The following is a 14,613-nucleotide window of genomic DNA, read 5'->3' on the forward strand; positions in this document are numbered from 1 at the left end:
TAAACAGGTATAAACCGGTTTTATCCGGTTTAAACCGTTTTGAGCCTGTTCAATCCGGTTTTATCCGGTTCTATCCCGTTTAAACGGGTTCTATCCGTTTTAAACCGGTTTAAGCCGGTTCATTTCGGTTTTATCCAGTTTAAACCGGTTTAAACCGTTCAATAGGTTTTTATCCGGTTTAATCTGGTTTAAACCAGTTCAATCCGGTTTTATCAGGTTTAAACCGGTTCAATCCGTTTTTTCCGGTTTAAACAGGTTTAAACCAGTTCATTCCGGTGTTGTCCGGTTTAAACCGGTTCAATCCGGTTTCATCCAGTTTAAACCGGTTTAAACCGATTCAATCTGGTTTTATCCGGTTTAAACCGGTTCTATTCAGTTTTATCCGGTTTAAACCGGTTCTATCCGTTTCTATCCAGTTGAAACCGGTATAATCCGGTTCAATCCGATTTTCTCCGGTTTACACCGTTTCAATCCAGTTTTATCTGGTTTAAACCGGTTTAATCCGGTTCAATCCGATTTTCTCCAGTTTTAACCGGTTTAAACCTGTTCAATACAATTTTATCCATTTTAAACGGGTTCTATCTGGTTCTATCCGGTTGGAACCGGTTTAAAACAGTTCAATCCGGTTTTATCCGGTTTAAACCGGTTCAATCCGGTTTTATCCGGTTTGAACCCGTTTTATCCGGTTTAAACCGGTTCAATCAGGTTTTATGCGGTTTAAACTGGTTCAAACCGGTTCAAACAGGTTTTATCCGGTTTAAACCGGTTCTATCCAGTTCTATTTGGTTTAAACCGGTTTAAACTGGTTCAATCCGGGTTTATCCGGTTTAAAACGGTTCAATCTGGTTTTATCCGGTATAAACTGATTCAATTTGGTTTTATCCGGTTCAAACCGGCGGTTTAATCCAGTTCAATCCCGTTTTATTCGGTTTAAACCGGTTTAAACCGGATCAATCCGGTTTTATCTGGTTTAAAGCGGTTTAAACTGGATCAATCCGGTATTATCTGGTTTAAACCGGTTTAAACCGGTTCAATCCACTTTTATCCTGTTTAAACCGGTTCTATCTGGTTCTATCCGGTTGAAACCAGGTTAAAACAGTTCAATCCGGTTTTATCCGGTTTAAACCGGTTCTATCCGGTTCTATCCTGTTTAAACCGGTTTAAACCGGTTCTATCCTGTTTTATCCGGTTTAAACCAATTCAATCCGGTTTTATCCAGTTTAAACCGTTTACATCCGGTTCTATCCTGTTTACACCGGTTTAAACCTGTTCTATCCGGTTTAAACCGGTTCAATCCAGTTTTATCCATTTAAACCGGTTCTATCTGGTTAAAACCGGTTTAAACTGGTTCAATCCGGTTTTATCCGTTTTAAACCAATTCAATCTGGTTTTATCCGGTTTAAACTGGTTCAATTTGGTTTATCCGGTTTAAACCGGTTTGAACCGGTTCAATCCGGTTTTATCCGGTTTAAACTGGTTAAAACCGGTTCAATCCGGTTTTATCCAGTTTAAACCTGTTCAATCCAGTATTCTACGGTTTAAACCGGTTTAAAGAGGTTCAATCCGGTTTTATCCTCTTTAAACCGGTTCAATCCGGTTTTATCCGGTTTAAACCTGTTCAATCCGGTTTTCTCCGGTTTAAACCGGTTTAAACATTTTCAATCCAGTTTTATCTGGTTTAAACCGGTTCAATCTGGTTTTATCCGGTGTAAACCGGTTTTAACAGATTCAATCAGGTTTATCCAGTTTAAACAGGATTAAACCTGTTCAATCCGGTTTTATCCAGTTTAAACCGGTTATATCCGGTTTTATTCGGTTTAAACAGGTTTAAACCGGTTTTATCCTGTTTAAACCGTTTTGAGCCTGTTCAATCCGGTTTTATCCGGTTTAAACCGGTTCTATCCGGTTTAAACCTGTTTAAGCCGGTTCATTCCGGTTTTATCCAGTTTAAACCGGTTTAAAACGGTTCAATAGGTTTTTATCCGGTTTAATCTGGTTTAAACCGGTTCAATCCGGTATAATCAGGTTTAAACCGGTTCATTCCGTTTTTTCCGGTTTAAGCCGGTTTAAACCGGTTGAAATCAGTTTTATCCGGTTTAAACCGGTTTAAGCCGGTTCAATCCGGTTTTATCTGGGTTAAACCGGTTCAATCTTGTTTTATCCGGTTTAAACCGGTTGAAACCAGTTCAATCCGGTTTTATCCGGTTTAGACCGGTTCAAACCTGTTCAATCCGGTTTTATCCGGTTTAAACCGGTTCTATCCGTTTCTATCTGGTTTAAACCCGTTTAAACTGGATCAATCCGGTTTTATAAATTTTAAACCGGTTCAATCTTGTTTTATCCGGCTTAAACCGGTTCAATCTGGTTTTATCCGGTTTAAACCGGTTTTAACCAATTCAATCAGGTTTATCCAGTTTAAACAGGTTTAAACCGGTTCAATCCGGTTTTATCCGGTTTAAACCGGTTTAAACCAGTTCAGTCCGGTTTTATCCAGTTTAAACCGGTTATATCCGGTTTTATTCGGTTTAAACAGGTTTAAACCGGTTTTATCCTGTTTAAACCGTTTTGAGCCTGTTCAATCCGGTTTTATCCGGTTTAAACCGGTTCTATCCGGTTTAAACCTCTTTAAGCCGGTTCATTCCGGTTTTATCCAGTTTAAACCGGTTTAAAACGGTTCAATAGGTTTTTATAGGGTTTAATCTGGTTTAAACTGGTTCAATCCGGTTTTATCAGGTTTAAACCGGTTCATTCCGTTTTTTTCCGGTTTAAACCGGTTTAAACCAGTTCATTCCAGTTTTGTCCGGTTTAAACCGGTTCAATCCGGTTTCACCCAGTTTAAACCGGTTCTATCTGGTTCTATCCAGTAGAAACCGGTTTAATCCGGTTCAATGCGGTTTTATCCGGTTTAAACCGGTTCAATCCGATTTTATCCAGTTTAAACCAGTTCAATCCGATTTTATCCGGTTTAAACCGGTTCAATCTGGTTTTATCCGGTATGAACAGGTTTAAACCGGTTTTATCCGGTTTAAACCGGTTCTATCCGGTTCTATCCAGTTGAAACCGGTTTAATCCGGTTCAATGCGGTTTTATCCGGTTTAAACCGTTTCAATCCGATTTTATCCGGTTTAAACCGGTTCAATCCAGTTTTATCCGGTTTAAACCGGTTTAAGCCGGTTCAATCCAGTTTTATCTGGGTTAAACCGGTTCAATCTTGTTTTATCCGGTTTAAACCGGTTGAAACCAGTTCAATCCGGTTTTATCCGGTTTAACCCGGTTCTATCCGTTTCTATCTGGTTTAAACCCGTTTAAACTGGATCAATCCGGTTTTATAAATTTTAAACCGGTTCAATCTGGTTTTATCCGGCTTAAACTGGTTCAATTTGGTTTTATCCGGTTTAAAACGGTTTTATCCGTTTTAAACCGGTTTAATCCAGTTCAATCCGGTTTTATCCGGTTTAAACCGGTTTAAACCGGATCAATCCAGTTTTGTCCAGGTTTTACCGGTTCTATCCGGTTCTATCCGGTTTAAACTGGTTTAAACCGGTTCAATCCTATTTTATCCGGTTTAAACCTGTTCTATCCGGTTCTATCCAGTTGAAACCAGTTTAAACCGGTTCAATCCTATTTTATCCGGTTTAAACCTGTTCTATCCGGTTCTATCCAGTTGAAACCGGTTTAAACCGGTTCAATCAGGTTTTATCCGGTTTAAACCGGTTTAAGCCGGTTCAATCCGGTTTTATCCAGTTTAAACCGGTTCTATCTGGTTCTATCCAGTTGAAACCGGTTTAAACCGGTTCAATCCTGTTTTATCCGGTTTAAACCGGTTCAGTCTGGTTTTATCCGGTTTAAACCGGTTTAAACCGGTTCAATCCGGTTTTATCTCATTTAAACCGGTTCTATACTGTTTATACCAGTATAAGCCAGATCAATCCAGTTTTATCTGGTTTAAACCGGTTTAAGCCGGTTCATTCCGGTTTTATCCAGTTTAAACCGGTTTAAACCGGTTCAATCCGTTTTTATCAGGTTTCAACCGGTTTACACCGGTTCAATCCGGTTTTATCCGGTTTAAACCGGTTCTATCCGGTTCTATCTGTTTTAAACCGGATTAAACCAGTTCATTCCGGTTTTATCCGGTTTAAACAGGTTCCATCTGATTTTATTGGGTTTAAACCGGTGTAAACCGGATATTAAACCGGTTTGAGCCGGTTCAATCCGGTTTTATCCGGTTGAAACAGGTTCTATCCGGTTTAAACCGGTTTAAGCCGGTTCATTCCGGTTTTATCCAGTTTAAACGGGTTACATCCGATTCTATGCTGTTTACACCGGTTTAAACCTGTTTTATCCGGTTTAAACCGGTTCAATCCGGTTTTATCCATTTTAAACCGGTTCTATCTGGTTCTATCCGGTTGAAACTGGTTTAAACTGGTTCAATCCGGTCTTATTCGGTTTAAACCAGTTCAATCCGGTTTTCTCCGGTTTATACCGGTTGAAGCCGGTTCAATCCGGTGTAATCCGGTTTAAACCGGTTCAATCTGGTTTTATCCGGTTTAAACCGGATCAATCCGGTTTTATCCAGTTTAGACCGGTTCAAACCGGTTCAATCCGGTTTTATCCGGTTTAGACCGGTTCTATCCGTTTCTATCTGGTTAAAACCGGTTTAAACTGGTTCAATCCGGTTTTATCCGTTTTAAACCAATTCAATCTGGTTTTATCGGGTTTAAACTGGTTCAATTTGGTTTATCCGGTTTAAACCGGTTTGAACCGGTTCAATCCGGTTTTATCCGGTTTAAACTGGTTAAAACCGGTTCAATCCGGTTTTATCCAGTTTAAACCTGTTCAATCCAGTATTCTACGGTTTAAACCGGTTTAAAGAGGTTCAATCCAGTTTTATCCTGTTTAAACCGGTTCAATCCGGTTTTATCCGGTTTAAACCTGTTCAATCCGGTTTTCTCCGGTTTAAACCGGTTTAAACAGGTTCAATCCGGATTTATCCGGTTTAAACCGGTTCAATCTGGTTTAATCCGGTTTAAACCGGTTTTAACCGATTCAATCCGGTTTATCCAGTTTAAACAGGTTTAAACCGGTTATATCCGGTTTTATCCGGTTTAAACAGGTATAAACCGGTTTTATCCGGTATAAACCGTTTTGAGCCTGTTCAATCCGGTTTTATCCGGTTCTATCCCGTTTAAACGGGTTCTATCCGTTTTAAACCGGTTTAAGCCGGTTCATTTCGGTTTTATCCAGTTTAAACCGGTTTAAACCGTTCAATAGGTTTTTATCCGGTTTAATCTGGTTTAAACCGGTTCAATCCGGTTTTATCAGGTTTAAACCGGTTCAATCCGTTTTGTCCGGTTTAAACAGGTTTAAACCAGTTCATTCCGGTGTTGTCCGGTTTAAACCGGTTCAATCCGGTTTCATCCAGTTTAAACCGGTTTAAACCGATTCAATCCGGTTTTATCCGGTTTAAACCGGTTCTATCCGGTTTTATCCGGTTTAAACCGGTTCTATCCGTTTCTATCCAGTTGAAACCGGTATAATCCGGTTCAATCCGATTTTCTCCGTTTTAAACCGTTTCAATCCAGTTTTATCCGGTTTAAACCGGTTTAATCCGGTTCAATCCGATTTTCTCCGGTTTTAACCGGTTTAAACCTGTTCAATACAATTTTATCCATTTTAAACGGGTTCTATCTGGTTCTATCCGGTTGGAACCGGTTTAAAACAGTTCAATCCGGTTTTATCCGGTTTAAACCGGTTCAATCCGGTTTTATCCGGTTTGAACCAGTTTTATCCGGTTTAAACCGGTTCAATCAGGTTTTATGCGGTTTAAACTGGTTAAAACCGGTTCAAACAGGTTTTATCCGGTTTAAACCGGTTCTATCCAGTTCTATTTGGTTTAAACCGGTTTAAACTGGTTCAATCCGGGTTTATCCGGTTTAAAACGGTTCAATCTGGTTTTATCCGGTTTAAACTGATTCAATTTGGTTTTATCCGGTTCAAACCGGCGGTTTAATCCAGTTCAATCCCGTTTTATTCGGTTTAAACCGGTTTAAACCGGATCAATCCGGTTTTATCTGGTTTAAAGCGGTTTAAACTGGATCAATCCGGTATTATCTGGTTTAAACCGGTTTAAACCGGTTCAATCCACTTTTATCCTGTTTAAACCGGTTCTATCTGGTTCTATCCGGTTGAAACCAGGTTAAAACAGTTCAATCCGGTTTTATCCGGTTTAAACCGGTTCTATCCGGTTCTATCCTGTTTAAACCGGTTTAAACCGGTTCTATCCTGTTTTATCCGGTTTAAACCAATTCAATCCGGTTTTATCCAGTTTAAACCGTTTACATCCGGTTCTATCCTGTTTACACCGGTTTAAACCTGTTCTATCCGGTTTAAACCGGTTCAATCCAGTTTTATCCATTTAAACCGGTTCTATCTGGTTAAAACCGGTTTAAACTGGTTCAATCCGGTTTTATCCGTTTTAAACCAATTCAATCTGGTTTTATCCGGTTTAAACTGGTTCAATTTGGTTTATCCGGTTTAAACCGGTTTGAACCGGTTCAATCCGGTTTTATCCGGTTTAAACTGGTTAAAACCGGTTCAATCCGGTTTTATCCAGTTTAAACCTGTTCAATCCAGTATTCTACGGTTTAAACCGGTTTAAAGAGGTTCAATCCGGTTTTATCCTCTTTAAACCGGTTCAATCCGGTTTTATCCGGTTTAAACCTGTTCAATCCGGTTTTCTCCGGTTTAAACCGGTTTAAACATTTTCAATCCGGTTTTATCTGGTTTAAACCGGTTCAATCTGGTTTTATCCGGTTTAAACCGGTTTTAACCGATTCAATCAGGTTTATCCAGTTTAAACAGGTTTAAACCGGTTCAATCCGGTTTTCTCCAGTTTAAACCGGTTTAGGCCAATTCAATCTGGTGTAATCTGGTTTAAACCGGTTCAATCTGGTTTTAGCCGGTTTAAACCGGTTCTATCCGGTTTAAACCTGTTTAAGCCGGTTCATTCCGGTTTTATCCAGTTTAAACCGGTTTAAAACGGTTCAATAGGTTTTTATAGGGTTTAATCTGGTTTAAACTGGTTCAATCCGGTTTTATCAGGTTTAAACCGGTTCATTCCGTTTTTTCCGGTTTAAACCGGTTTAAACCAGTTCATTCCAGATTTGTCCGGTTTAAACCGGTTCAATCCGGTTTCATCCAGTTTAAACCGGTTCTATCTGGTTCTATCCAGTTGAAACCAGTTTAATCCGGTTCAATGCGGTTTTATCCGGTTTAAACCGGTTCAATCCGGTTTCATCCAGTTTAAACCGGTTTAAGCCGGTTCAATCCGGTTTAAACCGGTTCAATCTGGATTTATCCGGTATGAACCGGTTTAAACCGATTCAATCCGGTTTTATCCGGTTTAAATCGGTTCTATCCGGTTCTATCCAGTTGAAACCAGTTTAATCCGGTTCAATGCAGTTTTATCTGGTTTAAGCCGGTTCAATCCGATTTTATCCGGTTTAAACCGGTTGAAATCAGTTTTATCCGGTTTAAACCGGTTTAACCCGGTTCAATCCGGTTTTATCTGGGTTAAACCGGTTCAATCTTGTTTTATCCGGTTTAAACCAGTTGAAACCAGTTCAATCCGGTTTTATCCGGTTTAGACCGGTTCAAACCTGTTCAATCCGGTTTTATCTGGTTTAAACCGGTTCTATCCGTTTCTATCTGGTTTAAACCCGTTTCAACTGGATCAATCCGGTTTTATAAATTTTAAACCGGTTCAATCTGGTTTTATCCGGCTTAAACTGGTTCAATTTGGTTTTATCCGGTTTAAAACAGTTTTATCCGTTTTTAAACCGGTTTAATCCAGTTCAATCCGGTTTTATCCGGTTTAAACCGGTTTAAACCGGATCTATCCAGTTTTATCCGGGTTTAACCGGTTCTATCCGGTTCTATCCGGTTTATACCGGTTTAAACCGGTTCAATCCTATTTTATCCGGTTTAAACCTGTTCTATCCGGTTCTATCCAGTTGAAACCAGTTTAAACCGGTTCAATCCGGTTTTATCCGGTTTAAACCGGTTTAAACCACTTCAGTCCGGTTTTATCCAGTTTAAACCGGTTATATCCGGTTTTATTCGGTTTAAACAGGTTTAAACCGGTTTTATCCTGTTTAAACCGTTTTGAGCCTGTTCAATCCGGTTTTATCCGGTTTAAACCGGTTCTATCCGGTTTAAACCTCTTTAAGCCGGTTCATTCCGGTTTTATCCAGTTTAAACCGGTTTAAAACGGTTCAATAGGATTTATAGGGTTTAATCTGGTTTAAACTGGTTCAATCCGGTTTTATCAGGTTTAAACCGGTTCATTCCGTTTTTTTCCGGTTTAAACCGGTTTAAACCAGTTCATTCCAGTTTTGTCCGGTTTAAACCGGTTCAATCCGGTTTCATCCAGTTTAAACCGGTTCTATCTGGTTCTATCCAGTAGAAACCGGTTTAATCCGGTTCAATGCGGTTTTATCCGGTTTAAACCGGTTCAATCCGATTTTATCCAGTTTAAACCAGTTCAATCCGATTTTATCCGGTTTAAACCGGTTCAATCTGGTTTTATCCGGTATGAACAGGGTTAAACCGGTTTTATCCGGTTTAAACCGGTTCTATCCGGTTCTATCCAGTTGAAACCGGTTTAATCCGGTTCAATGCGGTTTTATCCGGTTTAAACCGTTTCAATCCGATTTTATCCGGTTTAAACCGGTTCAATCCAGTTTTATCCGGTTTAAACCGGTTTAAGCCGGTTCAATCCAGTTTTATCTGGGTTAAACCGGTTCAATCTTGTTTTATCCGGTTTAAACCGGTTGAAACCAGTTCAATCCGGTTTTATCCGGTTTAACCCGGTTCTATCCGTTTCTATCTGGTTTAAACCCGTTTAAACTGGATCAATCCGGTTTTATAAATTTTAAACCGGTTCAATCTGGTTTTATCCGGCTTAAACTGGTTCAATTTGGTTTTATCCGGTTTAAAACGGTTTTATCCGTTTTAAACCGGTTTAATCCAGTTCAATCCGGTTTTATCCGGTTTAAACCGGTTTAAACCGGATCAATCCAGTTTTGTCCGGGTTTTACCGGTTCTATCCGGTTCTATCCGGTTTAAACTGGTTTAAACCGGTTCAATCCTATTTTATCCGGTTTAAACCTGTTCTATCCGGTTCTATCCAGTTGAAACCAGTTTAAACCGGTTCAATCCTATTTTATCCGGTTTAAACCTGTTCTATCCGGTTCTATCCAGTTGAAACCGGTTTAAACCGGTTCAATCAGGTTTTATCCGGTTTAAACCGGTTTAAGCCGGTTCAATCCGGTTTTATCCAGTTTAAACCGGTTCTATCTGGTTCTATCCAGTTGAAACCGGTTTAAACCGGTTCAATCCTGTTTTATCCGGTTTAAACCGGTTCAGTCTGGTTTTATCCGGTTTAAACCGGTTTAAACCGGTTCAATCCGGTTTTATCTCATTTAAACCGGTTCTATACTGTTTATACCAGTATAAGCCAGATCAATCCAGTTTTATCTGGTTTAAACCGGTTTAAGCCGGTTCATTCCGGTTTTATCCAGTTTAAACCGGTTTAAACCGGTTCAATCCGTTTTTGTCAGGTTTCAACCGGTTTACACCGGTTCAATCCGGTGTAATCCGGTTTAAACCGGTTCAATCTGGTTTTATCCCGTTTAAACCGGATCAATCCGGTTTTATCCAGTTTAGACCGGTTTAAACTGGTTCAATCCGGTTTTATCCGTTTTAAACCAATTCAATCTGGTTTTATCGGGTTTAAACTGGTTCAATTTGGTTTATCCGGTTTAAACCGGTTTGAACCGGTTCAATCCGGTTTTATCCGGTTTAAACTGGTTAAAACCGGTTCAATCCGGTTTTATCCAGTTTAAACCTGTTCAATCCAGTATTCTACGGTTTAAACCGGTTTAAAGAGGTTCAATCCAGTTTTATCCTGTTTAAACCGGTTCAATCCGGTTTTATCCGGTTTAAACCTGTTCAATCCGGTTTTCTCCGGTTTAAACCGGTTTAAACAGGTTCAATCCGGATTTATCCGGTTTAAACCGGTTCAATCTGGTTTAATCCGGTTTAAACCGGTTTTAACCGATTCAATCCGGTTTATCCAGTTTAAACAGGTTTAAACCGGTTATATCCGGTTTTATCCGGTTTAAACAGGTATAAACCGGTTTTATCCGGTATAAACCGTTTTGAGCCTGTTCAATCCGGTTTTATCCGGTTCTATCCCGTTTAAACGGGTTCTATCCGTTTTAAACCGGTTTAAGCCGGTTCATTTCGGTTTTATCCAGTTTAAACCGGTTTAAACCGTTCAATAGGTTTTTATCCGGTTTAATCTGGTTTAAACCGGTTCAATCCGGTTTTATCAGGTTTAAACCGGTTCAATCCGTTTTTTCCGGTTTAAACAGGTTTAAACCAGTTCATTCCGGTGTTGTCCGGTTTAAACCGGTTCAATCCGGTTTCATCCAGTTTAAACCGGTTTAAACCGATTCAATCCGGTTTTATCCGGTTTAAACCGGTTCTATCCGGTTTTATCCGGTTTAAACCGGTTCTATCCGTTTCTATCCAGTTGAAACCGGTATAATCCGGTTCAATCCGATTTTCTCCGGTTTAAACCGTTTCAATCCAGTTTTATCCGGTTTAAACCGGTTTAATCCGGTTCAATCCGATTTTCTCCGGTTTTAACCGGTTTAAACCTGTTCAATACAATTTTATCCATTTTAAACGGGTTCTATCTGGTTCTATCCGGTTGGAACCGGTTTAAAACAGTTCAATCCGGTTTTATCCGGTTTAAACCGGTTCAATCCGGTTTTATCCGGTTTGAACCAGTTTAATCCGGTTTAAACCGGTTCAATCAGGTTTTATGCGGTTTAAACTGGTTCAAACCGGTTCAAACAGGTTTTATCCGGTTTAAACCGGTTCTATCCAGTTCTATTTGGTTTAAACCGGTTTAAACTGGTTCAATCCGGGTTTATCCGGTTTAAAACGGTTCAATCTGGTTTTATCCGGTTTAAACTGATTCAATTTCGTTTTATCCGGTTCAAACCGGCGGTTTAATCCAGTTCAATCCCGTTTTATTCGGTTTAAACCGGTTTAAACCGGATCAATCCGGTTTTATCTGGTTTAAACCGGTTTAAACTGGATCAATCCGGTATTATCTGGTTTAAACCGGTTTAAACCGGTTCAATCCACTTTTATCCTGTTTAAACCGGTTCTATCTGGTTCTATCCGGTTGAAACCAGGTTAAAACAGTTCAATCCGGTTTTATCCGGTTTAAACCGGTTCTATCCGGTTCTATCCTGTTTAAACCGGTTTAAACCGGTTCTATCCGGTTTTATCCGGTTTAAACCAATTCAATCCGGTTTTATCCAGTTTAAACCGTTTACATCCGGTTCTATCCTGTTTACACCGGTTTAAACCTGTTCTATCCGGTTTAAACCGGTTCAATCCAGTTTTATCCATTTAAACCGGTTCTATCTGGTTAAAACCGGTTTAAACTGGTTCAATCCGGTTTTATCCGTTTTAAACCAATTCAATCTGGTTTTATCCGGTTTAAACTGGTTCAATTTGGTTTATCCGGTTTAAACCGGTTTGAACCGGTTCAATCCGGTTTTATCCGGTTTAAACTGGTAAAAACCGGTTCAATCCGGTTTTATCCAGTTTAAACCTGTTCAATCCAGTATTCTACGGTTTAAACCGGTTTAAAGAGGTTCAATCCGGTTTTATCCTCTTTAAACCGGTTCAATCCGGTTTTATCCGGTTTAAACCTGTTCAATCCGGTTTTCTCCGGTTTAAACCGGTTTAAACATTTTCAATCCGGTTTTATCTGGTTTAAACCGGTTCAATCTGGTTTTATCCGGTTTAAACCGGTTTTAACCGATTCAATCAGGTTTATCCAGTTTAAACAGGTTTAAACCGGTTCAATCCGGTTTTATCCGGTTTAAACCGGTTATATCCGGTTTTATTCGGTTTAAACAGGTTTAAACCGGTTTTATCCTGTTTAAACCGTTTTGAGCCTGTTCAATCCAGTTTTATCCGGTTTAAACCGGTTCTATCCGGTTTAAACCTGTTTAAGCCGGTTCATTCCGGTTTTATCCAGTTTAAACCGGTTTAAAACGGTTCAATAGGTTTTTATCCGGTTTAATCTGGTTTAAACCGGTTCAATCCGGTTTTATCAGGTTTAAACCGGTTCATTCCGTTTTTTCCGGTTTAAGCCGGTTTAAACCAGTTCATTCCAGTTTTGTCCGGTTTAAACCAGTTCAATCCGGTTTCATCCAGTTTAAACCGGTTTAAGCCAGTTCAATCCGGTTTTATCCGGTTTAAATCGGTTCTATCCGGTTCTATCCCGTTGAAACCAGTTTAATCCGGTTCAATGCGGTTTTATCTGGTTTAAGCCGGTTCAATCCGATTTTATCCGGTTTAAACCGGTTGAAATCAGTTTTATCCGGTTTAAACCGGTTTAAGCCGGTTCAATCCGGTTTTATCTGTGTTAAACCGGTTCAATCTTGTTTTATCCGGTTTAAACCGGTTGAAACCAGTTCAATCCGGTTTTATCCGGTTTAGACCGGTTCAAATCTGTTCAATCCGCTTTTATCTGGTTTAAACCGGTTCTATCCGTTTCTATCTGGTTTAAACCCGTTTAAACTGGATCAATCCGGTTTTATAAATTTTAAACCGGTTCAATCTGTTTTTATCCGGCGTAAACTGGTTCAATTTGGTTTTATCCGGTTTAAAACAGTTTAATCCGTTTTAAACCGGTTTAATCCAGTTCAATCCGGGTTTATCCGGGTTTAACCGGTTCTATCCGGTTCTATCCGGTTTATACCGGTTTAAACCGGTTCAATCCTATTTTATCCGGTTTAAACCTGTTCTATCCGGTTCTATCCAGTTGAAACCGGTTTAAACCGGTTCAATCCGGTTTTATCCGGTTTAAACCGGTTCTATCCGGTTCTATCTGTTTTAAACCGGTTTAAACCAGTTCATTCCGGTTTTATCCGGTTTAAACCGGTTCCATCTGATTTTATCGGGTTTAAACCGGTTTAAACCGGATATTAAACCGGTTTGAGCCGGTTCAATCCGGTTTTATCCAGTTTAAACCGGTTACATCCGGTTCTATACTGTTTACACCGGTTTAAACCTGTTCTATCCGGTTTAAACCGGTTCAATCCGGTTTTATCCATTTTAAACCGGTTCTATCTGGTTCTATCCGGTTGAAACCGGTTTAAACCGGTTCAATCCGGTTTTATTCGGTTTAAACCGGTTCAATCCAGTTTTCTCCGGTTTAAACCGGTTTAAGCCAATTCAATCTGGTGTAATCCGGTTTAAACCGGTTCAATCTGGTTTTATCCGGTTTAAACCGGTTTTAACCGATTCAATCAGGTTTATCCAGTTTAAACAGGTTTAAACCGGTTCAATCCGGTTTTATCCGGTTTAAACCGGTTTAAACCAGTTCAGTCCGGTTTTATCCAGTTTAAACCGGTTATATCCGGTTTTATTCGGTTTAAACAGGTTTAAACCGGTTTTATCCTGTTTAAACCGTTTTGAGCCTGTTCAATCCGGTTTTATCCGGTTTAAACCGGTTCTATCCGGTTTAAACCTGTTTAAGCCGGTTCATTCCGGTTTTATCCAGTTTAAACTGGTTTAAAACGGTTCAATAGGTTTTTATAGGGTTTAATCTGGTTTAAACTGGTTCTATCCTGTTTTATCAGGTTTAAACTGGTTCATTCCGTTTTTTCCGGTTTAAACCGGTTTAAACCAGTTCATTCCAGTTTTGTCCGGTTTAAACCGGTTCAATCCGGTTTCATCCAGTTTAAACCGGTTCTATCTGGTTCTATCCAGTTGAAACCGCTTTAATCCGGTTCAATGCGGTTTTATCCGGTTTAAACCGGTTCAATCCGATGTTATCCAGTTTAAAACGGTTCAATCCGATTTTATCCGGTTTAAACCGGTTCAATCTGGTTTTATCCGGTATGAACAGGTTTAAACCGGTTTTATCCGGTTTAAACCGGTTCTATCAGGTTCTATCCAGTTGAAACCGTTTTAATCCGGTTCAATGCGGTTTTATCCGGTTTAAACCGTTTCAATCCGATTTTATCCGGTTTAAACCAGTTCAATCCAGTTTTATCCGGTTCAAGCCGGTTTAATCCGGTTCAATCCTGTTTTATCTGGGTTAAACCGGTTCAATCTTGTTTTATCCGGTTTAAACCGGTTGAAACCAGTTCAATCCGGTTTTATCCGGTTTAGACCGGTTCAAACCTGTTCAATCCGGTTTTATCCGGTTTAAACCGGTTCTATCCGTTTCTATTTGGTTTAAACCCATTTAAACTGGATCAATCCGGTTTTATAAATTTTAAACCAGTTCAATCTTGTTTTATCCGGTTTAAACCGGTTGAAACCAGTTCAATCCGGTTTTATCCGGTTGAAACCGGTTTAAACCGGATCAATACCGTTTTGTCCGGGTTTTACCGGTTCTATCCGGTTCTATCCGGTTTAAACTGGTTTAAACCGGTTCAATCCTATTTTATCCGGTTTAAACCTGTTCTATCCGGTTCTATCCAGTTGAAACTGGTTTAAACCGGTTCAATC

Source organism: Cynocephalus volans, chromosome 7, assembly GCF_027409185.1.
Source record: "Cynocephalus volans isolate mCynVol1 chromosome 7, mCynVol1.pri, whole genome shotgun sequence".
Lineage (NCBI taxonomy): Eukaryota > Metazoa > Chordata > Mammalia > Dermoptera > Cynocephalidae > Cynocephalus > Cynocephalus volans.